The 27,567-nt window shown below is 45.8% G+C and overlaps 1 protein-coding gene across 4 annotated transcripts in view; it reads left to right on the top strand.

The window, feature by feature from the left end:
* Positions 1–27,567, top strand: part of Msra (methionine sulfoxide reductase A) — a 333,253-nt gene that overhangs the window by 95,008 nt on the left and 210,678 nt on the right. Inside the window, exon 1 of one of the 4 annotated variants that reach the window (XM_076545187.1) lies at positions 19,917–20,058. The exons of the other annotated variants lie outside the window; for them this stretch is intronic. The gene's annotated coding sequence lies outside the window, so the exon portion shown is untranslated. Of the gene's footprint in view, positions 1–19,916; positions 20,059–27,567 lie in introns of those variants that run through there. 4 annotated transcript variants of the gene reach the window in all.

Here is a 27,567-nt window from a genome sequence, read left to right as displayed (position 1 = left end):
ACAAGGTCTCTAAATGTTCTTGGGCTGAGCACAGGGAAAAAAAGGGGGGATTTTGGGGGGTTGTTTATCAGCAGCGCCATGAGGGAGGCTTACTTCTTCCCTTAAATCTGGTTGAATATGCATGTGTGCGCGGCATGATAATGACAGCCAGCCAGCCGGGAGATTAGCTGGGCTTTTGCTTCAGTAATTCCAGCATGCTAATTCAAAAGATGGGAGGAGGCAGGGGAGGCTGGGTACCATCTCCCCTGTACCCCAGCCTCTGTGCTGTGCTGTCCCGGACAGCCGCACTGGGAACCCTCACAGTGTTCAAAGCCTTGTGTTCAAAGCTGGTCCTCTTGTTCTAATTGTGATATAAACAATGCGAAGAAGCTGTGCAACCCAGTGAGGAATTGCGGCTTCTCACGCATCCTCCCCCTCCTCTAAGGGCAAGAACGGTGCTGGTGCCCTGCAGAGGACCCCCGTGTGTCCTGCTGTTATTTAAAGGTGAGGTGGCCACAGGGGCACATAGGAGACCAGCAACGAGAAGCTCTGTGGGCACATGGGACTGCTGCCCTTCTTGATGGGCACTGTGGTGTTAAACCCTGACAGTCTGGGTCCCATCTTTGTGGCTTACTAGCTTTGTGACTCCGGACAAGTCCTTTGTGGTCCTTGTACTTCAGTTTTCCAACCTACAAAAACATGTCAGTTGGGTGTAGTGGCCTGCCTGTATTATCAGCTGGCTAGCAAGACTAGCCATATCTATGAGCTCTTGGTTTGATTAAGAGACCCTGTCTCAGTGAATAAGGTGGAAGGGTAATCCAGGATGATTCCCAGGATTAACTTTAACTTCCACATACGCACATGCACCTCCACATCACCATGAGCACACACAGGAAAATGCAAAAAGAAAACAAGGAATTAGCCATTTTTTTTTTTTAAATCATGAACCTGTTCTTTGAAGTCAGGATGACAGCCCTGAGGAATGGTTGTGAGCCTCAAGTACATGTTAACTACAGTTTCTTTGCTAACGAATAACCCCTGTTCTGTAAGTGTGTGTTGTTTTCCATATGGAGTTCCAGGATTGGCAATAACAAAGGATATTGTTTACTGTTCCTAGTCCTCCACCTCACCGGAGTGATGTCCCTCCATGTCCTCCACAACACATCGGCCTCCCAACTTCACACTGTGTTCCTCCTCCTCCTCCTCCTCCTCCTCCTCCTCCTCCTCCTCCTCCTCCTCCTCCTCCTCCTCCTCTTCTTCTTCTTTCCCTCCTGGTAACCCACTAAATCCATTAGTGCTGCCCATCTGTATTTGGATGTATGGCTCCACAATGAAGCATGAGAAATCTACCAGCGGCCACACCCTCCAAAAAGAATTGAGTTTGCCTCTCCCAGCAGCCTTTCCTTGGCCCACCAATCCCATCATGCCCCATCAGCTCCAGACTCCACTTTCAGGACTGCCATTGTCTAGGATTCAGAGTTGAGTAATGCTGTCTTTTGGACATGACATGGCTATCACAGTTAGAGAATCACCCCAGTCACCAGAGAGAATCCTATAGCATGGTTGTTGGAAGGTGGGAAAGAGAGAGGTAGCATCAATTCAACATTTAAACAGTGATCAGCACTTGTTATTGCTGACTGAAATATCCCTGTAAGCTCATGCTTTAAATGCTAGGTCCTTCGAAGGCTGTGGCATCTCCGAGAGTGGGGTCTAACTGGTGGAAGTGGGTGATGAGGGGAGGGCCTTTGAGGAGGGTGATGGTGGCTCTTTCAGATTCTTGGTCCAATGCCATTGGACCATTGGTTGATGAAGCGTTTGTGTTCCAGAGGTTCAGAAAGGGGAGGCTGCTGGCCTGATGTCACCCATCAAGGAAGGGCTTTAGCTGGAATTAGAAACTACTTCTCCTCTGAAATCTTGGACCAGTGCTGGCCACCTGAGGGTCTTGAAGCTTACACAGTACACCCTCCACCCAAGCAGGAGTTTCCCACACTCCCCCAAAGTGACATACAGCGGAGGCTTTGCCAGAATAAATCATCCACTTGGAAGACGATGGCATCTTAACTGTGCCAAGTATGTAACAATCCACCCGGCATATTGTTTCCAGTCACTGGTCACAATGCTAACTGACTTCAGGGTATGTGCTCAGGATAAGGAATTGCTTGTTCTTAATCATTGTGTGGTATGTGCAGGTCTTTAGAGGTGGATTCTAATGAAGTGAATGTTTTAAGTACATTTGCATTTATGTAATTTTTCTCATCCCTGTTTCTCTTAGTGGTTGGAGATAGTTCTGTCTTCTAAATATTCAAATTGAGACTGATGTACAAATCTAGTAGGGAGTGAGGGAGATGGTTCATTGGGTAAGAACACTTGTGGTACAAGCATGAGGACCTTGGTTTGAATCCCCAGAACCCATGTGAAAAGGATGGTCATGACCATTCATAACTATAACTTCATTATTGAGGGGTGGAGATAGGCCAGTCCCAGGAACTCACTGGCCAGCCAGTCCTGCTGAAAAGGAGAACTTCGGGTTCGGTGGGAGACCCTGTCTAAAGAGACTAAGGCAGAGGGTGATAGAGGCAGATACTAATATCCTCCTCTGTCCTTTGCTTCGCATGCATGAGCTTTGGGTATGCGCATCCACACACATGCATGCACACACGCATTTACCACCAATCCCATATAACAAACTCTTAGTTAGAATTCAAGTTGCTCTTGTTAGAGTCAGTGGCGGAATGCAGAATCTGGCTGTGCTTAGGAACTGACTTGTTCCTTCATTTTTTAAGGAGCCTAACTGACCAACTAGTGAATTCATCCAACAAGAAACTGGAAACTCCATCAGTGCTGCAGACTTGAGGCTGGGACCCCACCTCTGTGTGACTTTCTGATTCTGGCCTGTTTCTGTGTCTCATGGCATTGCTGCTGCATCCATCACTATTTCCTTCTTTTATTTTAATTTTTAAAATTTATTTATTTAGTTTTTTTTGAGGCAGGGTTTCTTCTGTGTAACAGTCCTGGCTGTCCTGGAACTCACTTGGTAGACCAGGCTGGCCTTGAACTCACTGAGATCCGCCTGCCTCTGGGCGCCTAAGTGCTGGGATTAAAGGCGTGTGCTACCACTGCCTGGCTAATTTAAAAAAAATTATTATTATTGTGTGTGTGTTTCTGTGAGAGAGAGGGAGAAGGAGAAAGAGGGAGGGAGGGAGAGAGAGAGAGGTGTGGGCACAGGGTCACATTCCTGGAGTTGAGAAGATGACTTGCAGGAGTTGGTTCTCTTCCTCTTTGTTGGGGAGGGTTTCTCTTCTTTCTGCTATGTTGCATGCTCCAGGCCAGCTGGCTTGAGGGTGATTCCCTGGTTTCCATCTCCCGTTTCACTGTAGGAGTGCTGGGATTATAGATGCACATGACTGAATCCGACTTTTGAAATGTGGCTCTGAGGAGGCTTGGGTAGCCGGTGCCTTTACCTGCTGGGCCATCTCACTGCCCCTGTTTTCTTATTTTAGAACCATTTACCTTATGTCTTACATGACATTAACTCAAAATACATCAGTAACCTAAATGTGAAGCCTAAAGTTGTTATACTTGAGAACAACGTTGGAGAGAGTCTTTCTGACCTTTGAAGACTGCAAATGATTCTTGGGACATAAAAATAAGAAAACATTCAAGAAAAATGATAGCTGCATTATTCAGAAGATATTGCCGAGGAAGGTAGAAAGACAAACCTGAACCAAACTTACTTTATTCAGTGTCATAAGCAGTATCTCAGTCTCCTTCTGTTTCTAGCCACTCATTAGTAGATAAATTTATGTATGTAAGTATGTATGTATGTATGCATGTATTTATATATTTATTTATTTATTTATTTATTTATTTATTTATTTATTTATTTATTTATTTGTTTATTTATTGTGTGTTAACCTTGTCTCCTCAGACCTGTTAGGCTCACTTACTTCTAGTAGTATTTTTGCATATTCTTTGGTACTTCTGTGGAGACTCTTATAAACGGAATGTATATGTCCTTCAAAACTCATGTGTTGAATCCTGGCTTGGCTAGGGATTTGGCTCCATATGAGCACTTGCCTAGATGACTGGAGGTCTGAAGAACAGTCTTCAGTCCAAAGACCTGGGGAATCCTAACACTCAGTGTGCTGGGTTGGGAGGCAGGGGTTGGAGATCAGCGCTTGTTATTGCTGACTGAAATATCCCTGTAAGCTCATGCTTTAAATGCTAGGTCCTTCGAAGGCTGTGGCATCTCTGGGAGTGGGGTCTAACTGGCGGAAGCCTGTGACGAGGGGAGGGCCTTTGAGGAGGGTGATGGCTCTTTCAGATTCCTGGTCTGCTGCCATCTGAACAACCTGCTGCCTCATGCTCCTGCCACAGAGTATGGAGCCTCTCTGCCCTTACTGTCCCTGCCATGATAGACTGAGGTGCCTCTGAAATCAGGAGACAGAACAAGCCTTTCCTTTCTGAAGCTGTTGCTATTAGAGATGTGGTCATGGTGACCTGGAAGTGACCAATCCAATGCTTCCCCTTCCTGTGAAAGAAAAAGACCTCATGATTATCCCTACCCCTTTAATCATGTGAGGACATGTGAAAAGACAGCCGTCTAGGAGCCAGAAGAACTTCCCCAGACGCCAGCAGATGGTGCCTTCATTCTGGACTTAGGGCGAGAACTAGATTTCAGTTGTCCACAAGGCACCTCTGGCAGGGTGCTCTTGCCGTTTTCATGGACTGAGACAATAATTATGCCTTTTGTGAACACTGATAGTGTTTGTCGGCTTCCTTTGGGTTTTATCCCCTTTCTTGCTTTATTGTGCTGGCCAGTACCACCACAGGGATGGTGAGAATTGATCTCTGCCTAGCCTTTACCTGGTTAAGAAAGATGGACCCTGCAGGTTCTCTGAGAGCCTTGTTGTTACTGTTATTTTAGTTGAGAAGATTGCAGCCCCCGCCCCAACTTCCTCATCTCCCAGTTATTCTTCTATACCTGTAACACTCTGCTGAAGGTGTGTGTGTGTGTGTGTGTGTGTGTGTGTGTGTGTGTGTGTGTGTGTGTGGCGGTGCAAGCGCACACACTGCCACTTGAAAGGCTATTTCAATGTGTTTTAGAAGCATTTGGTCTCTCTGTGTTGTTGACTATTCCCCTGCCTGTCTGTCCTCATCTTTCTGAACTCCCTGGCCCTGGGAAAACTGTGAATGCTAACATTTTAAGACACTTACCTCCGTTTTAAACATTGCATTTGGAAAACAAACCTTTAAGAAAATGAATAGCTCCTTGCACGGCCGTGTCTTTGTATCAGGGCTCTTAACGGGCGTCCTCCCTTCTAGCTGCTGTGAGAGAAAACAAGGACTCTCTGTCCTCGTTGATGAGATATTAAATAATGAACAAATTATTATTAGTGAATAGGACTATGGGAAAGAAATATACTCTTAAAGCTGTCAACACCGCGGTTGCCCGGCCATCACATTGCTGCACGTTTGACAGCATGGGCAGACAAGGCAAACCACCAATATGGAAGCACCCAGCTAATTACACAAGATGAGACTTTGGGAAAAGGCAAAATCATCAGCTCAACCATGTGAGAACACTTTTGAGAATCATCTTTAAAGTGCCTCTGCAGTGTGTCTGGCTGATACTGGCGCTGGTGCAGAGTCCATCATTTTAACAGCAGCACAGTCCTGTTAACATTGCTTGAAACTACAGTGTGCTCCATTGTGCAGCTCTGCTAAGGCCCTTCTTAAACTTAAATGTTGTGGATGCTTCTGTGTCTCCCATCAAGAAAGAGGACACGATATCTTAGGTCCAAAGAGTCTAAAGAAGGCAGTGGGAAGAGAGGAACTCAAGCTGTAGGACAGGGAATGTCTAGTGTCACATGCAATTATAGGGACAACAAAAATAAAAAATAATGTCTGATAAACATCTCCCCAGCAGACAAGGGATGCTCTACTGCAGCAGGGCTTGGAAGGATGGAATTGTGGCAGAGGTGTGTCACACTGTGTGGGGACAAAGACAGTGGGGCCTGGAGAAGGAGATGGAAATGTATGTTACCCTCCTCAGGTAATGCTAGCTGCTAAAGGAGCTCATGGCTTCTAGAACCACCAAGGAGCACCTTGGAAAGACCAAGAAGAACTGATTGAGATTGGAGGGACTCCTCTGAAGAACATGGCTGTGGGACTTCTTTCTGGTGTTGACTCTGGAGCTTGGACAGAAGATTCCAGCTGGGGTAGCTGGGTGACGAGGAAGGATGGCTGAGAGAAGATGGACACTGCCTAGAGAATAGAATATTAACTAAGGGCAGAGATCAGGAAGTGTGTTGCTAAAGAGCCAGTTCATGTAGAGGATGGACTGAACTCGGGCTTGGGGCGGGGGTGCAAAAAGAATAGGTGTTAGAGAAGAAAGCCAGAGAGAAATTCTCGAAGAGGCCAACATTGTAGGAAGAGCCCATTTCCCAGAGAGGGGAAGGAAGTGATGTCACTAATCTGCAGAGACACAGAGAGCCCGCAGCTTGCTTCCTCTTTCACAGAACTTTTCTTCATTTGTTGGTGTTGTGGTCACTGTTCTATTGCTGTGAAGAGACACCACGACCACGGTAACTCTTATAAAAGAAAGCATTGAATTGGGACTGGCTTATAGTTTCAGAGGTTTAGTCCATTATCATCATGGCAGGAAGTATGGCAGCATGCGGGCAGATATGATGCTGGAGAAGGAGCCAAGAGTTCTACATCTGGATCTACAGGCAGCAGGAAGTGAGAAACTCTTGGCCTGTCTTGGGCTTCTGAACCCTCAAAGCCCACCCCCAGTGATACACTTCCTCTAACAAGGCCACACCTCTTAATTCTTTCAAATAGTGCTGCTCCCGGTTGATTAAGCATTCAAATCTATGAGCCTGTGGGGCCATTCTTATTCAAATCACTACAGTTGGGCTCTACCTGTGAGAGGCCTGCAATTGTTGTTGGGAGTAGAACACTCACTAGGCATGTGCAAGGCCCTGGGTTCAATCCCAAGCTCAAGCACCAAAAATAAATACTAAGTCCTTATAAAAACAAGGAGCCCATGACATGCTAGTCCGGCCGGGTACTGAGCTACAACGCTGAGAGGATCTTGAGGAAATGCTATTGATAGTGGGGTGACTAAACCATCTCCAGTGCCAAAGCAGCTAGAAATGGCCACAACCAAGACAGCAGAAAAGTGAGATGACCTTCCCGCTGGGTCTCTTGAGAGTCTGGAAGGTGAATGGGGGGAGGGGAGCACAGAAAGAACCTTCCAGATGGAAAGTGGAAGCCACTTTGGAGAGCTGCTGTTTTTCTTAGCCATCGTTGTGAGCCCCTCTGCTCATAGTCTCTCAGTACAGCCTGTTTTATTTTAAACCTTAATACTTCTGCCTGCAATATGTGGTTCTCAAGCTCTTCAGAGAGAAGACAGCTAAATGGCAGGCCGCCTCTGAGCCGGAGGCTCTATGCCTGCCTGGGGCCTTTGTTCTTTGCTGTGCGAGTCTAAAGGCCACATCACACAACCCAGGCCTTGTGAAGTCAAGAGAGTGTGGCGGCAAAGAAGCTGGGGGTCAGCTGAACATCAGGACACAGCCCAGCCTCAGGATGCAGCTTTATCTAGTCAGATAGAGGTCACATCCTCGGCTGATTCACCCTGTGTTGACAGGGGCCTCACAGTCTCTCCCTGAACCTCGACCTTGAAAACTCAGTTTCCTCCGAATGCCTCCAGGCATTGCCCCAAAGCTAGGGTTTCAATTGCTCTCTAGGCATCTCCCCAGTACCCGCAAACGTATGCTGCCCCCTCCCTGGGCCCCATGCCCAGGAAGCTTCCCGCTTGTCTCCTTTCTGGGCTTGCAGCCAGGCTCCAGTTTTCAAGATGCTGCCTCTCCCAGATCCTGCCTTGACTAGCTCAGTCTGCGGTCCTCATCGTCAGTTTTCCTGTCATGCCTGTGCTTTTTCCTGCAGTCATCTGTGTCCCTTGTCTGTCCCATGCTGAGCATTTGCATCAGAAAATGGCTGCATTTCTATTTAAGTTGCGCATGGCAGCATTTGTCTCCACTGAAAAGGACCTGGGCTGTGTGTGAGGCTGTGGAGAGAGTCTGGTAACCCTGGGGCCCATGGGTTTGGGTAACAGTATTCAGCCTCCTCTAGCCTGGCATCCATTTTGGGCGGACTTCTGAGGGGAGAACCCCTAGCCTAGGGTAAATGTCTAGGGCAGATTCGGGGAAGGAACTAGGGCTGGCCCTAGTGTTTTGTGTGTTGGAAAAGGTACTAGGTACTTGGTACTTGGTGAGGTTGGGGAAATGGGGTGAACCCATACCCCATCCTCAAAAGGAAAGAGGACAGGAGGGACACAGATAGAAGAGTTCCTGGTAGTGTGTCGGAAAGAAAGTGGGCTGACTGAAGGCCTTCTGGGTGAGCAGAGGGCAGGTGAGGGAGGACTCAGGAGGGTGGACCGTACTCAGGAGGGTGACAACAGCCAGGCAGTGTCTGTGGGCATATGCCATGCTTTCCCATGGTGGCTCCACTCAAACCTCCCGTCCTTCCCATAGTTCTCTGGCTGGTACTGCCCCGTCTTTAGATGCCCTCCCAGCTCACAGTATACATGGTATAAGTATACGTGCTGACATGTATACCTTATCTGTCAAATGTTAATTGGACACACAGCTTTCTTGTAGGGGCAAGGAGGAGGCCCAGGTACCCGTAAGATACCGTGATGCCCACGCTGCCTCCTGAGCCTTCCCAGCCTGTCTTGAACACTGTCTCCCTCCCCCATTGACTTCCTCTCAAGCTGCTTATTTCTTTTGGGCACTCTATTAAGGAATTGTGGATGTTGTGGTTTTGGTTTTAAGATTTCACTCTGATCTGCCCAACTTGATACACACTGTTAACAAATCACCACCACTGTGCTTCTCCAAAGGCCAGAAATGTAATGTAGGAGTAATTCACATCAGCTAGTTATATCTGGGATTCTTGGTTAAAGAAAAACTTAGAGAACTTCAAGTAATTGTGTTTATTGGAAAATCCCTACATTGGGGTATGGCTACCATGACTGTCCTGTCTCTCTTGAAGAGAATCAGGTCTCACAAACATTTGTACTGCCAGCACCTAGCCAAGGAGTCTGATGTATTGACTGGATTGTTGACTGAATACCCAACTCACATGAGCTCTCACACTGAGGATGACTGTTTCCGTGTGGATCCCACCCTTGTACATAGCTGAACACTGTAACTGGTGATTGAAGGTTTTTCAAATATGTGACACATTGGATGAGGCCTTTTGCTCTCTGTTTTTATCTTGGTAGTTATGACTCTATTCCTGTTTTGAGTATTTACTTGTGAAGCCTTATCACTCTATCACATTTCTTTCTTTCTGATTCATTCCTCACAATAGAGGTGGGCGGGCCAAGGCTACAGCATCTTCTTCCATTCCATTTCATCTTTTATCAGCAGTTAACTATGGATGCCTTTCCTGAGTCATCAGTATTGGCCTAATGGGCTGGAACAGCCCAAGTTGAAAGGTAATTACTTACACTGTCGCTGATAGCCCAGACGAAACCAGGACTTATTAGAACTGTAGTAATGGAAGTCTCTGTTTAATGCAGATCTTTTAAGTAGTTTGAAGTGATCTCAAATTCATCTCTCTTTGCCATATGTTAAAATGTCACATTGTAGTTTTAAAATTCAGGACAAGAACAGAAGTTTTGGGAGAAGCCTGCCTGTGGAAGAGTTCTTGAATCTCTTTTTGAAAAATCAGAAGCATTTGTTCATCTCAGATTACAACGTCTCCCAGAAGGGAGCCTAGCTCACATTTGTCTGAGCACCTGCAAGAATTGGGTTCAGGTCATAAGGCTCCAGCCTGGTGGTCTTGGGTGGTGGGTGGCCACCAGAGGTTCAGGTATTTGGCTGAGTGATTGCATGATGTGTTCAAGGTGAGTTCCAGAACCAAATGCCTCCTCCTCTGTGCATCAGGAACTCAGCTCACTGTCAGCCTCCATACTCACACCCATTTCTGTAAATGTGATCCAGACATGTCTGCAAAGAAGTCCTTCATACTCCAAACCCATGTTCACGTGAGTGATGTAAAATGGTTTGACCAAGGTCCTGTTAACACTGGATCAGGCCCAGGTCAGAATGGAGTTTCCACCTAGGTCTCCCGGCACACTCATAGATCTGCGCTACAGTGGGAACTAACAGTCATTCCATGCTGCATTTCCAAGTTATTTCTCGTCTGTCTGACCCCTTCCTGGGGGACAGTCAGAAATAACTTCATTTTCTCTCTCGGTAAGTTCCTATGGTGCTAGGGTCTATAGTGGGCTATATAAATGTAGGCTGCTGCCTGCACTGACCCACGAGCCAAGCTCACCCAGCGCAGAGCGTGGCACCTGTATGGGCTGCTCTCCTTGTCGCTGTGACACGTGCTTTGTCAGAACGGCTTTAGACTCAGAAGATTTATCCTGGCTTATTTTCAGGAGATTTAGACCATCGAGGTGAGGAAGGCATGGAGGAGCTCTTGGTAATGAGAAGGTTCTGCTAGGGTTCTTTATATTTCAGTGGCCAGCAGTGGAGTAGTTTATAACCCTCAAAGGAAAGGCCTGCCACCAGTGGTTACCTAGGTGCTGCCTAGGCCTCATAGCTACAAGGCCTCATAGCTCATCACCATCCCTACCCAGTGCCATCAAAGAGGGACTAACCGTTCAAACACACGAGCCTGTGAGGGACATTTCACACTGAGCCGGTAACAGTGCCATGACACATGCTAGGACTTTTCACGGCTGAGCAGTTTGAGCTGGCCAGTTTACTGGGGAGGGGTTGGTTTCTGTTCCACGGCTCTGAATTATCACACACAGAACAGCATAATCCAGAGCCACCTGGCAAAGTACCTTGATGGTTGTGTGGGTACCAAATAGTATTCTTTGAAATTAGGGTGCTCGTACTATGTTTGCGTGCCAGTTGGATGTATGTATGCCCATGTGTGTGGGTGTGTGCACAGGGATGCATGTGTGTTAACACGTGTGTATTTACATATGCATGTGCATTCATATTGGGACCAGAGGTCAATGTTGCATGTTGATCCTCAGGTGCCATTTACCTTTATCTATCTATCTATCTATCTATCTATCTATCTATCTATCTATCTATCTATCTATCATCTATCTATCAACTACCTATCAACTATCTATCTATCAAGTCAGGGTCTTTCTCTGGCCTAGAACTTGCCAAGTAGGCTAGGCTGTCTGGCTTGTGAGCCCCAGGGATTCACCCATCTTTGCTTTCCCAGCACTGGGATTACAAATGTTGTACTACCACACTCGGGGGAGGTGGTAATTCTTTCTGTGTTTTGATATACTTTTTTACTTTGTGTGTGTGTGTGTGTGTGTGTGTCTGTATTTGGTGTGATTTATGCATGTGTGCAGGTATATGCACTAGGTCTCCTACTCTCTCACCTTTTTTTTTTTTTTTTTTGAGACAGGGTTTTTTCCTGATCCTAGAGCTAGGCTGGTGACCAGCACACCCCATGCATCCTCCTTTCTTCAGTCCCACAGTGTTGGGATTACAGACGTGTGTGTATGGCCATGTCTGGCTTCTTTTTTTTTTTTTTTTTAATGTGAGTGCTGGGATCTGAAATCAGGTCCTCATTCTTGTATTGCAAGTGCTGTTAGCCACTTTTTGTTAGGACATTTTCTCTAAGTGCTGTGAGTTTACTAGGTGCATAGAGCTTTACAGTTATCCTAGGACCAACTTCTAATTGGTGGGGAAGTAGCCACATTTCAGTAGCCATGGAAACAGCTGTTCTTTGTGTGTATCCACATTGACTGCTTGCTACATGTTTTATGATATGCTGTATTCCACTAGGGACATAAAGGAACTTTTTTTTTTTTGGTGATGGTGTAGTGGTTTGAACGATAAATGTTTCCCATAGGCTCCGGCATTTGAACACTTGCTCCCAGTTGGTGGCACCTTTTAGGAGCTGTTTAGATGGTACCGCCTTGCTGGAGGAAGGATGTCACCGAGAGCAGGCTTTGAGCCACAGCCACTTCACACTCTCTGTCCCACGCTTTTGGTTCAAGACATGAGCGCTCAGCTTCCTGCCCCTTCAGCCATGGCCGCCATTTCCTCCTGTGCCTCCCCACCATGACAGAGCCTTCTCCCTCTGGTACCATAAGCCTAACTAAGCTGACTTCCCTAAATTGCTTTTGTTCGTGGTATTTTATCACAATAACAACAACAACAAATAACTAATATTCCTAGTTCACATCTGGTGTTGACAGATGTTTTACTGATGAACCTTTTTTTAGCAGTATATCTATGGGCAGTTCTGGAATATTTTAATACCAGCATTGGAAAGAAGAAAAGCTATGGGTGCTTTGGATGCCAAGATGGGAGTTCATGTTACCTGCCTAACATTCCTCTCAACTGGGTTTTTTAGTTTGGTGAGGATTTTAAGAATTGGAGGTAGTTTTCCTAGTTAAGAAAACAATAATAAAGGCACTTTCTCTTCAGAATCTCATAGCACTAGATCTAGACCCCAGGAACCTTGAGTTCTATATATTGGGTACCTCTTAGTCCAGAACCTGGACATCCCTAGGCCCAGACCCCAGGTATCTTTAGGTATAGACCTTGGACACTTCTAGACATAGGCCCTGTGCACTTTTAGTCTGTTAAATCTAGAACCTTGGTATCTCTAGTCTAGATCCTAGGCTGTTCTAGTTCTAGATCCTGAGACACTCTAGATCTAGATCCTGGGAGCCTCTAGGTCTAGGCCCAGCTCCTCCCTGGTCTGGCCACTGGCCTCCCTGCCTCTTGGCTTATGTTCTTCCCACCACTTTGCCTAGCTCCATTTTTGCAGAAACAAACAACTTTTTAAAGAACATTTGATCACTTCCTAATGAGTACATTTATACCGGAGGCTGGCAAACTTTGTGATTCTATCAGAGCAAAAAATCTTATTTATAAAGAGGCTGGGTAATTATCCATGACATTTTAAATGTCTGAATTGTCCTTGAGCCGAGAGTGTGAAATCCAGAGACTCAGGGGTACACACTCCCTATAGATCTGCTTAATTTCACATACTCAGACAGTAAAAACCAAATGAATCTGAGCCGTTGAACAATCACAACATTCCAAGCAGGAAAGCAATGTGAAGAACCTGTTAACTGAAAGGCTGCTAATTTTGTATCACAGAAAATACCACTGAATATGAAGAAGCTCATTTGAATATGAGAAGCTCACAGACATGCTTTGCTGGTGGGTTAATACTCAGCTGAGTGGCTGGACCAATGAAGGTAACAAGTCACTTAAATCCATCACAGTATGGGAGGAAAGGCAGAGCTCACAGTCACCTCAGGAGCTCATATGCTGTTTCTTTTATTGAAACCCAGAGCACTGTAGGTTGACCAGCCATGGTGAATTGGAAGCTCTTGGATTCTCAAGGTTGGGATTCAGTTGAGATGCCATGTTAGATAAAGAGTTCAGCGGTTGAGAGGAACATGGTAGCACAGTATCTGGACCCATTGCTTATACCAGCTGCTCCAAGCAGAGAAGCCTTTTGTGTGTGCATATGTACGTGTTTGCGTGTGTTAGTGTAGATGCACACATGTCATGGCATGTGTGTGGAGGTCAGAGAATGAGCTTAGCTGTTGGTCCTTGCTTTCCACCTGAAGACAGTCAGTTGTTATTTGCCACTGCCCACACCAGGCTAGCTGACCTGTGAGGTAGAGATTTTCTGTCTCTACCTTCCATCTCATCATAGGAGTACAGGGATTGCCGATGCTTGCTATTGTGCCCAGGTTCTGGGGATCCGAACTCAGATCTTCATCTAAACCATCTCCTTGGTCCTCATGAAGGTTTTTGTTGGCTTGTATCTTGCTGTTTTCTAGGGTGACATTCTTAGTCTGTGGTCAAGGCCTGAATACACTGCCATCCTAATGGGGCATATGAGTTAGGAATGTGGATCTGGGTTTAAAAAATCTGGGTTCAAATCCTGGTTCCAATTTTCTCACATATAAGGTGGGAGCACTGCTGCTTTGTGGGTTGGCCTGAGATTTAGTGAGATATTGATGGTTCAGCCATCTCTCTGTGCCTGTCAGTCTCTCTGCACTCTCCCCAAGGAGGTTTTTCATGTACAGGAATATGACCATCAAGTTGTTCTAACGGGGGAAATCCTGTTTGTTCTACAGTCACAAAACATTTCTGACACCAGATATGTGGACTTCCCACAACAAAGCATTCTCAAATTCTCTCTAGACAGCAAATGGGTGTCCAGCAGCTCTCCCTAGACCTGTCCTAAGTCCCCAGAGCCCCTGCCAGACTTCATACATTAGGTTGATTCAGTCCCAGAAGACTGCCAACCCCATTTTAGACGCCAACTTCAAGTCTCAGCTTGTCTCCTCTGCTTCTAGTGGTATTCCCACCACCCTCCTCAGGTTCCATGTTTGCTTAGAGAACTCAGGAAAGTACTTCACTTATGTGGGTTAGTTTATGGTGCAGGATACGACTCGGGACCAGACACATGGGGAAACATGGGAGGTGGGAGCTAGGACAGGGCTGCAAAGCTTCCATAGCTCCCTTGGGGCATCCCCTTCTCAGATGTCCTCCACACCCATTGTTTGGGGTTTCTACGGAGACCATTCTCTAGGCATGGCTGGTTCAGTCATTGGCCTCATTCTTCCCTGGAGGTCAAGGTGGGAGTGGAAGTTCCAGCTGTAATCACTTGATCGATTCCCCTAGCAGCCTTCCCCTCCCCATCCCCTCTGGTCCCCTAGGAGTCCCCTCATCAGCTAAACTCAAGGATGGGGAGACTTGTTATGTGTCACAGTGTGTGTGTGTGTGTGTGTGTGTGTGTGTGTGTGTGTGTGTGTGCGTGTGCGCGCGCGCGCCAGAGCCAGTGCTGGGAGTCTTCCTCCGTTGTTGTTCATCTTGTTTTTTTTGTTTTTTTGTTTTCCCCGAGACAGTCTCCTTGAGCTCATTATTTTGGTTAAACTGGTTGACCAGCAGAAGCATTGGAGCTATCTGCTTCTACCTCCAGCACTCCAGCACTGGAGTTAGAGATGTTTACCCTGTATCCAGCTTTAACATGGTGCTGGGAGCCAAAATCAGCTTCTCCTGCTTTCACAGCAAGCACATTATCTACAGATCCATCTTGCTATGTCACAGTTGAGTGCATTTAACATATTTGTTTAGTACAGGGCACCGTTGGACAATGTGTTTTAGTTTCTTTCTGTTGACTGTGTTGAAGAAAAGAATGGGAAGCCAAGTGTTTTAAGAAGTTGGTAAGCCGGGCGGTGGTGGCGCACGCCTTTAATCCCAGCACTCGGGAGGCAGAGGCAGGCGGATCTCTGTGAGTTCGAGGCCAGCCTGGGCTACCAAGCGAGTTCCAGGAAAGGCGCAAAGCTATACAGAGAAACCCTGTCTCGAAAAACCAAAAAAAAAAAAAAAAAAAAAAAGAAGTTGGTAGATTGATGCCGGGCGGTGGTGGCGCACACCTTTAATCCCAGCACTCGGGAGGCAGAGGCAGGCGGATCTCTGTGAGTTTGAGGCCAGCCTGGGCTACTAAGTGAGTTCCAGGAAAGGTGCAAAGCTACACAGAGAAACCCTGTCTCGAAAAACCAAAAATAAATAAATAAATAAATAAATAAATAAATAAAAATAAATAAATAAATAAATAAAAATAAGAAGTTGGTAGATTGAGATATGCTCTAAATACTTTCCTTGATTATTCACTACTTCCAAACATTGCCAAGTGGTTGGAAAATACCCATGTCTTTAGCTGACTTTCTGAACTTGACCTCTTATCTATGATGTCTACCTTAATGACTTTCCATTTGAGCCTTCTTTGCTGGGCTTGTTTATGAAATACACAGTGAGTGCAGCAAACACTGAACATAAGATGCTATCCTAGATACTGGGCATAGATAAAGGCAAGACGGACAGCGCCTACACCCTCAGTGGGATGTGGGAAGGGACAGAACAGAGCCAATAAGCCCAGAATATACTGTAGCTTCAAATATTACCAAATGTTACGGGGTAAACGAAACAGAAGAAGGTCTGAGAAAGGGACAGAAGATTCTGTTGAACAGAGATTGGGCCAAGAAGACTTCTCTGTGGAACTAGTCCCTGAGTAGAAACTTGAAATGAGAAGTGAGATAGGCAATCATCTGCAGGAAGAATGCTCAGGCAGCTGGAACAGCTGTGCAAAGGCCTTGTGCGTAGCATCTTGGCTTGTTCACATGATAGCATGCTGTGTGACTAGGAGGAGAGAGCAACAGGGAAAGGAAACATGAATGGAAACAGCCAGAGGCAGTCCTTTGGAAAGGACCCCAGGTTGAGGTGCAGGCTATGGGATTCACTTTAAAGTTGACGTACAGCTATAGAAAACCACTGCGCACATTGCTCAGTCAAAATGGATGCAGGGAAGCTCAGAGAGACAGGGAGGGTAGAGTCAGGAGATTGGCCAGTGGTCTAGGAAATGAAGTGAACTGGCTAGATGTGATAGAGATGGTGAGACATGGTCACTATCCTGACCCCCAGAGGTGGAGCCAGTGGAACGTTCCTGGTATCAAGTTTACATGTCTTATGAGGAGCATCAGGGCCTTGGAGGCCTCACCTCTCACCCATGCGCCATGTTCCTAAGGTAAATAACATTTCTCCATGGGGATGGTGCCTTGCCTGCCTGGGACCAGTGTCAATTTTGTTTGTGGGAATAGGTGGAGAGACATATTTACTTCTTCTCAAGATGCAGATATGTAGGTGAAGTATCAGAGTTGGGTGGAGAGAGCAGTGCCAGTTTCTTGGCACCTGAACTTGACTACAGCTTCCATCTGGAACCCCAACACTTTGAAGCTGGAGTGTGGGCAGGGAAGGGCAAGAGGTTTCAGTGACTTGCTTGTTTTATCCTTGAGACTATGTAGTAGAGTCAACCTTTTTGGGTTTTTGTTGTTGTTGTTTTTCCTTCCTGATTCTTAAGCCAAGTTTCAGATAATTGCTCATTTTATTTATAGAATGTCCAAGAATATACAAAATAAATAGAAAAATGCAGATTTTGAGTTCAGGGATATAAACAACATTGTGCATTAGTTATCTATTGTTTGATAAATTATACTGTAACTTGGCATCCTAAAACAACATACATAAATGATCAGTTTCTAGGGTTTAGGGTCTTAGATATACTCAACTGGCCCTCTACTTTAGGGTTCCACTAATGTGTTAGGCTGGATAGAGGTCTTATGTTGAAGGCTCCATCTGGGAAGGGATCCTTTACCTCACTGATATGGTTGTTGGGTGGATCCAGTTTCTTAAAGGCTTTGTATTGAGGGTCTCAGGTCTTGCTGGCTGCTACCCATAGCTATTCTCAATTTCTTGTCACACAGGACTTCCCAGTGTGTTACCTTGCTTCATCAAAGCACACAAGAGAGAGAGTCAGCTATCAAGATGGAATTACAACTTTCTGTAGTTTAATTCCAGGAGTGGGGTTGCCTTAATACCATATTCTATCAGTTAGAATATAGTTACTCAGGGAGAAAGGGTTATGCAAATACTTGAGTTCCACCAGGATATGAGCCTCTTTGGAACAGGCACAGAGGCTGCCTGATACATAGTGGCTTGTATATGATCAGATTGTGTATTGTAAATGTTCTAGGATAATATTAGGTCAGAAAAGACATCAGTAATCACACTGGATCCTCCTCAGGCTTTATAGGGAAAACCCGAGAAACTCAAAGAGGTACCAGAGCCACAGCAGCTTTGAGATAGAGCTTGACCTTTTGACCTTTTGACCTTCAGCCAGTAGCCCAAGTTAGCCATTTTTGAATTCACAATTTCTGCCTCAAAGGCTTCCATTCATTCTCCACACTTTTGGAGTAGAGAGAGAGAGAAAGAGAGAGAGAGAGAGAGAGAGAGAGAGAGAGAGAGAGAGAGAGAGAGAGAGAGAGAGAGAATATGTGTGTGTACTTCCATGTGGAGGCCAGAAGACAGCCTTGATTATTGTTCCTCAAGCACTGTCCACCACCTATTTTTTTTTTTTTCTGAGACAAAGTCTCTCAGTGGCCTGGAGCTCACCAAGTAGGCTGGGCTAGCTGGCTCAGCAACCCCAGAGCTCCGTTTGTCTCTGCCTCCTCCCCAGTGCTGGCAGCACAAACACATGATACCACTACTTCTTGCTTCTTGTTTTACCCAAGTTCTGGGGATTGGACTCAGGTTCTTCTTGTTTTACCCAAGTTCTGGGGATTGGACTCAGGTTCTTTTTTTTTTTTTTTAAGAATTATTTATTTATTATGTACACAGAAGAGGGTGCCAGATCTCACTACAGATGGTTGTGAGCCACCATGTGGTTGCTGGGAATTGAACTCAGGACCTCTGGGAGAGCAGTCAGTGCTCTTAACCTCTGAGCCATCTCTCCAGCCCTGGACTCAGGTTCTTATGCTCGCAAGGCATGTACTGTCCCCAATGAGCCATCTTCCCAGCCCCTCATTTGTACACTTTAAATATACCGTTATTATGTCCTGACCCAGGCCTGTATCCAAGTGGATTGTTTTAATAGCCCATCCTGGGCTTTGTTTGAGACCCCAGGTACTGAGGGTATGCTGAAGCTTATCTGAGGTGTGGTGTTTTCAGCTTTTGATCCTTTTTATTAACATGCCTTTGACGCATAAGATGTAGTCTTGAGGTCTTTAAACACACTGCATGATTCAACTGGCAGCCTCACCTGTCTCTAATATTTTCCTTTACAGTGTCATTTAGAACCAGAGGCCATCATGTTACAAACCCTCATCAAATAGTTTAGTTTAATCTAAAGTCTTATACTTTGTGTCCTGGCCATGAGTATGTCTTTTTTTTTTTTAGGCTGATATTACAACAGATGCTGGATGCATTAGAGACAGGTGTGGGAACTAACGGAAGGCTGGCAGCACATCACATCATGTGGTCTTTTAGTACCTTGTCTCCAGGGACCAAATAAGAGCAATGGGTCAGGACACAAGATCTGTAGAGTGCTGGGTCACTGCCTCAAGTTTACTGTTACTAGTGTCTAGCTGGATACCACAGCAGAGAAGACATAGCAACGTTGGGGTGGTGGTGGTGGTCAGTGTGTCCACAATCAAGGATAGCAGTGTTGGTGGGACGGTCTATGTGGCCACAATCAAGGGCAGATCAGAGAAATCACAGCAATGTGTGGGGTGGTGGCCAATGTGTCCACAATGAAGGCTAGCAGTGTTGGGGGGGGATGGTCAATGTGTCCACAATCAAGGGTAGCAGTGTTGGGGGGTGGTCAGTGTGGCCACAATCAAGGGCAGACCAGAGAAATCACAGCAATGTGTGTGTGTATGTGGGTGGGTGGGTCAATGTGGCCACAATCAAGGGTAGACCAGAGAAGTCACAGCAGTGTGTGTGTGTGTGGTGGGGGGGTGGGGTGGTCAGTGTGGCCACAATCAAGAGTAGACCAGAGAAGTCACAGCAGTGTGTGTGTGTGTGTGGGTGGGTGGGGGGTCAATGTGGCCACAATCAAGGGTAGACCGAAGTGCTGAAAGCTTAAAGCAGTCACGATGAGAGCAAAAACAAAAAGTAATTTATGACTTAGAAATCCAGATTGAGTAAAGCCATAGTGCTGAATTGAGAGCTGGAGGTGTCCAAGCTGGGGCTGGGATGCCTGCGCTATACTTTCTTTTCTCCTTCATCTTTTCAAGTTGAAGGTAAATGGTGTGAATTACATTGGACTTAAGAGTTTTTAGTATTTTCAAATACTTCCCTGACAAGTTCCTTTAGAACTTGACCTTTTATAAGAAGTCCTCTTAAACAGCTACAGGGAACCCTTAGGTTTGCCCCATGAGCTGAGGGTCTCAGGTCCATTTTCTTTACCCAGCCCACATAACAACCTGGCACATTAAACAGAATGGTGCCTGATGGATGGCGAGATCTAGAATCAGAATTGTTCAGTGATAGGTTCAAGCACACCCAGCTATGGGCCACGTAACTAGTGTCACTGGGACTCACACCTAGCTCTTCCCTTTGTAAACGTGATACTCAGATTGAACAGAGTGTAGCCGGATGTCATCGCCTACTCCGTGGAAGAAGAGAAAGGGTGAGTGAAGGCAAAGAAGTAAGTGCTGGTGAAAAAAAACCATGAGAATAAGCAGTTGGCAAGAGTGGCCTTACGGTCATTATTGCCTGAGACCTGGTTCTCAACTGTTCTTTCCTCATGTTCCTTCAGCTTTTGGTAAATATTCCCAACATTTACCATGACATCTTCTATCCCAAGGCTAAAGGGCTGCCATTGCCTTCTGCAGAGCCCCTGCCAGTTCCATCTCTGGAGATGGCTCTACCCTCAGTGAACAGCGGTCCTCTGCGGACAATCAGTGATGGGGTAGACAGCTGGCTGCGGGGTGGTTCATCAGCATGCATTTCGACCAGGGTCTGGCAGACATTAGAATTCATTATAAATTCCCCAAAGTCCCAGGAATCTCATTCCATTCTTCCTCAGCAGCTGGACGATCTAGGTTTACCCCCCAAAGATGTTACCTAAGCATGTTGGGGGTAGGGGAGACAAGTAGGTCAGGTGATCTGAGGACAGGTAGATGGAAGTGAGGTAGAAACTCTGTTTATGACTCAGAATAGATGTTCTGAAGATGCCATATGAGGGATTCATGAGATCTGTGGGCACAGTTTAACCCCTAGTAACTATGGTGGGCCAAGGAATAATCATGGGTGTCTTGGGAAGTCATTAAGAAGTTGGGCATGGGCAGAAAAGGGGAATTGAAAGAAGGAATGGTTGTATGCCAGGATCTAGTCCCATGACCACCTTTTCTGCCTCAACTACCAGGGATGTCTTCACCTTTGACCAGGGGCTGAACTGACATTCAGATCTCTTCTTCATCTTGGAGCCCCGAGTTCTTATGGAAACCCACTCGTCTTTCAAAGCTGAACCCTGCTGCTCAGCTGGGTGCGTCCTCCTGAGCTACCCCCTTTCCCTTTTCACATTGACTCCGAGAGAGGGATATTGATTCCCACTTATTCCTTGAGATGAGGATATTGAGAGATCACATGAGATACAGAGAGGTCACATGACCGGTTCCAAGGCAACATTCTGGTTGGGATCAGAACCCAAAGCTACAGCACATTCTACCCTGTACTACACGTCCAACTGATGTTCTCTTTCTAACGAGATCCAGTCCTGCATTGGACGTGGGCATGGTGAGCCGAGTTTAACTTCTGTGCTTCATGCCTTTCTCACATAGCCCTGTCCATATGAGGACTTTTCCTTCTCACTGAGTCTTGACTCCGTCCCCCTCACCATCCCAACATCACATCCCTACTCTTCTCAAGCTGGTCTAGGATAGGGCTGACAAAGGATTTCTGTAAATGTCCAGATGGTCCATGTTTTAGGCTTTGTAAGCCATGCGGTCTCAATCACAGCTTCTCACGTCTGCTCTGGTAGAATGAAGGCAACATGGACAGGATAGACATAAGTGAGCTTGCCTTTGCTCCAGTGAAACTTTAATGACTCTTGAATCTGAATTCCTTAGAATTTTCATGTGTCAGGAACCATTTTCCTTCCTGATTGTTTTCAACCATTAAAATAAATAAATAAATAAAAAGGACAAAAAATACCAAACCTCGGCTCATGGACCATGGACCATACAAAAACAGGAGATAAACTGGATTTGACAAACTGGATTTGACTGGTTGACCTTTTTTTTTTTTTTTTTTTGCCAACACGTGTCATAGGAATGTTGGATGGTGACCATTTATTTACCGGTGGGTAAAACTGTCTCTCTGCTCATTCCCTTAAAAGCATGTATGATTTAAAGCTTCCACTGCAGGTGAAAGCTTTGTCACCCAGAGGGATTTGGGGCAGTGGTGGTAGGATGCAAGGGGTGGGAGAGGTAACAGTGAGCGGATAGCTGCCTCTGCGTGAAATAAGGTCAGTCTTGCTGGGAGACTATTGTCTCTTCAGTGAAAATGTTAGATTTAAATCCTATATGCCATTTATCTTTGAGCTCTGTATAGAGAGAAAGGTCTTGCTTTGGTTTCTGTAAAAATACCAGGCTTAGATCTCTTTGTGTGAGCTGTCATCGGCCGTTCTGAGGGCTGATCCTGTAAATTCATGCTCTTTAGTGTTGGCAGAGGGATTGCTTTTGTTTTCGAACCATTTCCTGGTGTGTTCTTTTCAACTGGGACTTACATCAGGTTTCAACTTTAGCTCTACTTTTCATCTCTGGTGGGTTTGAAAGACATGGGTCCCTGCCATTGTGCCACAGCAGACTGCTGTAGCGCCCTTTCTCTGTTCCAGAAAAAGATACGGCCAGCTGCCAGTCATCTTCTGGGTCCCCCAAGACAGCACTGCTGAGTATTTCTTTGCATCTGATTACCAAGCGATCCTCAGTGAGCTGCGGGGGCTTGGCCCCGTGATTTCTGCGTGGTCTTGAAGGGATTGCACTGTGCCCACTCTTGGGTGTCCCTGAACTAAAATATTCCACCAAATATCACCACTGTTTGCAGAATTTGGAAAGAAGCATGGTGTGCTAGTTGCTTTCCTCCTTGCTGGGGTGAAATACTTGACAGAAGCAACTTTGGGGAGGAAGGTGTCACAATGGGCAAAGCATGGCGGTATCCTACAGCTCTGTCAGTGGCAGTGGGAGCCGGAGGAGCCTCACTCACATCTCAGCAGATCAGGAAGCAGGGAGAGAGAGGCAAGGGAAATGAACTCAGGCCAGAGGCAGAGCTGGCCCATAACCCTCAGTCCACACCCTTTCAGACCTATGTCAGCCCGCTAGACTCCACAGCCTCCCTAAACAGCGCCACCAGCTGCGGACCCACTGTTCAAACACACGAGTCTGTGGTGGGCGTTTCACATTCTAACCATAATATACAAGAAAGGAAATGGAGACTCAGATAGAGCTTGGTTTCCTTAGCACGAGGCCGGCTTCCTCCTCATCCTCTCCTTGCTGTATGCTAGAGGCCTCATGAGGGATGCTACAGCCAGGATTCTATGGAGGGACCTGACTTACACAGCAACCCTTCAAGAAGACCACCCCCCACACAAATGAACATTTATAGCGTACCTTTCTTTGTAAGCTAGGTTCTGTTCATCTGTGTGTGTGTGGGGGGGGGCAATAATAACAAAACACAACTTCTCTGTCAGTGTTTCTCCCTAAAATGTTTTCATTATATTATGTTTTCTCAGCAAGCAATAGTGGTGTGCTATTCTTGTTTTAAAATTAAGCTTATAAGGTCCTTTAACATCTTGTTCCCTGTTGGAGTAGATCTATTGTCTGGCTATTTCTCTCCAAAGTAATTCTGTAGTGATTTTGTCCTACTAGAGAAGTGACTGGGACCTCCAGTGCCATGTTAAATACAGAAGTAAAGTGTAAGTACACTCTTGCCTTGTTCCCAGTTTAAGGCTAAAAACATTAATTTTGTCACTAAATATGATACTAGATGAAGCATCATATAAAGGTTTTTTTCCTTGGGATATCCTTTTTGAAGCTTCCATCCCAGCTTACCAAGAACTTAAAAAATTCATAAATAGATCCTGAATTGTATCAAATGGTTCCAAGAATCTATTGAGAAGATCTGGATTTTTTTTCCCCTGTTAGATTATTAAAAAGGCAGCTGTAGGGAGACAGAGGCAGAAAGAGAGGGTGGCGTGGTCTGACCTTAGGTAGGACCATGTTTATTCACTATGAGGTGGCATCTTTGTCACCAGTGTGTGGATGGCCAAATGCCTACAGAAGGAGATGGGATGTGGCCTCTTATAGGGGCAGAAATGACTTCTGTAGTCTGCAAGGGAAGCTGGGAAATGTAGTCTTTCAGTAGGGAAACTCTCTGTCTCTCTGTCTCTCTGTCTCTCTGTCTCTCTCTCTCTCTCTCTCTCTCTCACACACACACACACACATACATTTGTAGTCTATTATCATGTAGTGAAATCTATTACTTGGCTTTCTGGATGTCAAAATGACATGTTCTTGGATCAACCCCCTGGGCCATGCTTCTTAACCTTCTGCTCTGTTGCTGCGTTCACTGTTCTTAAAGGGTTTTTGTGTTTATGCTCACAGGGACGTGTCTATGGTTCTTTGGTGTTTTTTTTTTTTTAATTCCAATTTCGATATCATGGTCATGCAGGTCTTATGAGCTGAGAAAAATTCCTCCCTCCTCTCTTTCATGAAGTAGTTTACATAGGACTGACAGTCTCCCTTCTTTAAATCCAGAAATTTCCAAGGAAAATACATGAGCATGAAGTTTCCTATGTCAAACTTTCTAATTTTTTTGTGTTACTTGGGTAATCTGCATCCCTCAAGGTGTGTGAGTTTTGTTGCTTACATCCATGTGTACCCCTCTGCATAAGTTCTGAGACGAACACAGGGATTGTTGGGTGTGATTCATTTCACATGACCCCAGGATAAAGCACTCTTGGGAGAGGGAACCAGGGAACGTTGCTGGAAAAGGTCTCTCCTGACATTTCTTATGGAGTCAAGGTTGGTGTGGGTGTGAGGACATCCAGCATAGCCTGCCCCGTCACGGCTGCAGAACACACTTCCTGTTTTCTTAGACTCAGCGGGCACTTACCATTCCACGGGAGACCAGGCCCCCCCCCTCCGGGTTGCCCGGGCCTGTACTGTTGCTGCTCACAGCTGTGCCCAGAACCTCTGTAGATGCTCTGAGGCCTTGCCCTGGATCCCAACTGCACAGGCATAGTGGTTACCCTGGTTGTACGTTGTCTGCCTCCTGGGGAAAAGTCGAGCATCTTTCAAAGGGTTCCTACTAAAGCCCCCGGTTTCCAAGGGTATCTTTCCCTGGTCCTCTATCTCAGCCTTAGTGTGCCATGGCAAGTTTCCTCAGCCCAAATAGTAACTCTTTCATTATAGTTAGTATTCAGTCAATAGACTTCCCTGGCTAGCCTGCTGTGTGGTTCCTTCCCATTGCCTAATTGGACCCAGAATGCTGTGTAAGAATTGTTGGTAAGCACCCCTTGAGTTGAGACTTTTGTCACCTACAATTTTTGTCCTCATTTTCATGACGAGTGGGAGAAACGGCTGTGCATTCACCTGACAACACTTCCCAATGTCAGCCACAATTAAAGTTCCCAGACTTGATTTTTAGTTCCTTACACAAGCGACGGAAAGATCTGTCAGTATATCACCCTGAGTAAAAAGCAATCTAACCATCTTTATACTTTCATATAAAGAAAGGGGGGGGAGCTCTTAGATTCAACTAAATAACCAGCCAACCAAGCAAAACTCTACAAAATCCAAAAAAAAAAAAAAAAAAAAGCTCTCTGTTGTAGTGAAGCCTTTGGCATGAATTTAAGTTTAGCTTCCCTGGGAATTCTGGGAAAACACTTTTCTTCATTGTTTTTCTAAGCCCTGCAAAGCAGAGTTAGAACTTCCCCCAAACAAAGCAGCATGGGAAACCACTAACAATCCCCTGGATAACACAAATGAATAAAAATGACCAAAATCATCTTGAAAGTGCTAAAAACTGGGCTTGGGTATTTTCCGCAGGATCCCTACTGTGGTTCAGAAGCGCCCCCTTTAGCAACGCCCTGCACATGGGAGCGGGGTTGGGGCACATCTGTGGAGAAAATAAATCACATAGCAAGTTGTCTCCAACTTAGAAATGGCTCCTGTTCCAGATGTTGATTTGTGAATCAGTGAGACTGGAAATTTACTTTTTTCCCCTTATGGAAATTAGCTTTATAAAAAGTGATTTGCTTTCTTGGCTTATGTAATTAGTTTTTCTTTAAAAAAAAAAATAAAAGTGAATAAATTGCATTGTTTCCTTCATTAGAACATATTACTATTTCACTTTCATATTTCTGAGTAATAAGTAATTCCCAAACTGACAGCTGAAAACAACAAACCCATATTACCTCATGGGTTTTGAAGTCAGGGACCTGTATGTGGCACAGCTGGGTTCCCCAGGTCAGAGAGAGACCCTCAGGAGGCTGCTGTATGTCACATGCTCTGCATCTTGTTGGTTTCACTCATGTGACCTTTCATGAGGCCTAGTGTCTTGTCACATGGGCCTCCTCACGGGACTGCCTCATCACATGGCAACAGATGCCTACTACTGTGAGCCACCCAGGAGAGAACAGGAGGGTGCTGAAGACAGATGTCAGTTCTACCTGTGCTCAGGGCTGACTTTGAGTCACTCCTGTTGTGTTCAATGCAACAGAGACACCGCTAAGCCCAGCTCACACCCAAGGGAAGGGCAGCCAAGCCCCACCTCTTGACAGAGCAGAGCAGAGAAGTTGGGGACCACGCACTTAGAACCGGGGGAGCACCTGTCCTCAAGCTCACCAAACCCCACCAACACGGAGTTTTCAGGTGACATCACAGTCACCTGACCGGCAGCGGGGTTCTAGCTTTCTGAGTGACCCTGAGCTTCATATCCTAACATGGAACTGGGCTTTGGAATTGGAAATGCTTACTGCATCAGATGGTGGCTGTTCTAAAGCAAGTGATTTCTGCCTGAAGCCGGGAGGGAGCCCGTTCCCAATGGGCCTGAGACGAGTTTCTCTAGTCAGGTTAGCAACTGGACAGCTTGGGGAGGTGGCAAGTTATCAGTATGGAGGGTGTTTTCTTGATGCTATGGGAGAACATAGGCTGTGTTCTCTCACTGCAAAAATATTTCATGAACAGTGGCCAGAATCCTGGGGCATAGTTAGAGTGAGGATTCATTACAGGCCAAGGAGGCCCATGTAGGGTGGCTCACCACCACATATGCCAGCAAGTTCATGGGAAATGGGTTCTGTGTCCCAGGCCTTTGTAAGCTTGCTTTCAAAATGTGACTCAAAGTTGGGGACTTGACTGCTTCCCAGAAACCTGCCCCACAGTAGTTTACACTCTGAGCTATCAGTCTTTGGGGAGAGTAACAGAAAACACTGATTACTGTAACTTATTCTAGGCACTAAGAACCTAGTCAAGACATAACTCGACTCAAAATCAGATTTTCTATGGGGCCTGTACTAACTCCCTTTGTAGCTGAGGTTTGACAGGTCACAGTTATCTGCACCGTCTCTGGGGCTGTGGGGTCTAAATCAGGCTTTTCTAAATCTCTGATCCACTTTGGACCCCCATCAGGCATATCTATATGGAAGCTGATGGCCCCTGCAGAGATGGACATCAGCTTGGCCCCAATGTAGGTCCTATGGAAGGTTCCTGCCTTCGCCTTTCTTGAGTCCTGCATTTTCAAACATTGATCCCATTTCATTCAGCAGAGGCTCAGCGAGTCATCAGGCCATTTTCCCAGAAGTGACCTATTATTAGAATCTGCAAGTGTTTCCTTGAGCATACACACAAAGAAGGTAATAGACACTCAGCATTTTGCCCTCAACGCTGTCCCTTTGTGTAGTTAGATGCCCAGATCCATGTGCAGAAAGCTTAGATGTTCTGATTAGCATAGAAAGACAAGTAAAAATGACCACAGAAGGTCTTTCTGTGTCATTTCTAGAACGATGGTTGAAGATTTTTGTTCATTATGTTTCTCAATATGGACATGCACTGAGTTATCTAACTTCCCCTAATTAGCCGTGAATGCACCCTGCTATCGAAAAAGGCTAGGTCCTTAGATAGTATCTTCAGGGCAGCCAGTTCAGAGGTACTCTGTC

Source organism: Peromyscus maniculatus, chromosome 9 (genome assembly GCF_049852395.1).
Source record: "Peromyscus maniculatus bairdii isolate BWxNUB_F1_BW_parent chromosome 9, HU_Pman_BW_mat_3.1, whole genome shotgun sequence".
Taxonomy (NCBI): domain Eukaryota; kingdom Metazoa; phylum Chordata; class Mammalia; order Rodentia; family Cricetidae; genus Peromyscus; species Peromyscus maniculatus.
The sequence above is the reverse complement of the archived record's forward strand: the minus strand, read 5'-3'. Positions and strand labels throughout refer to the sequence as shown.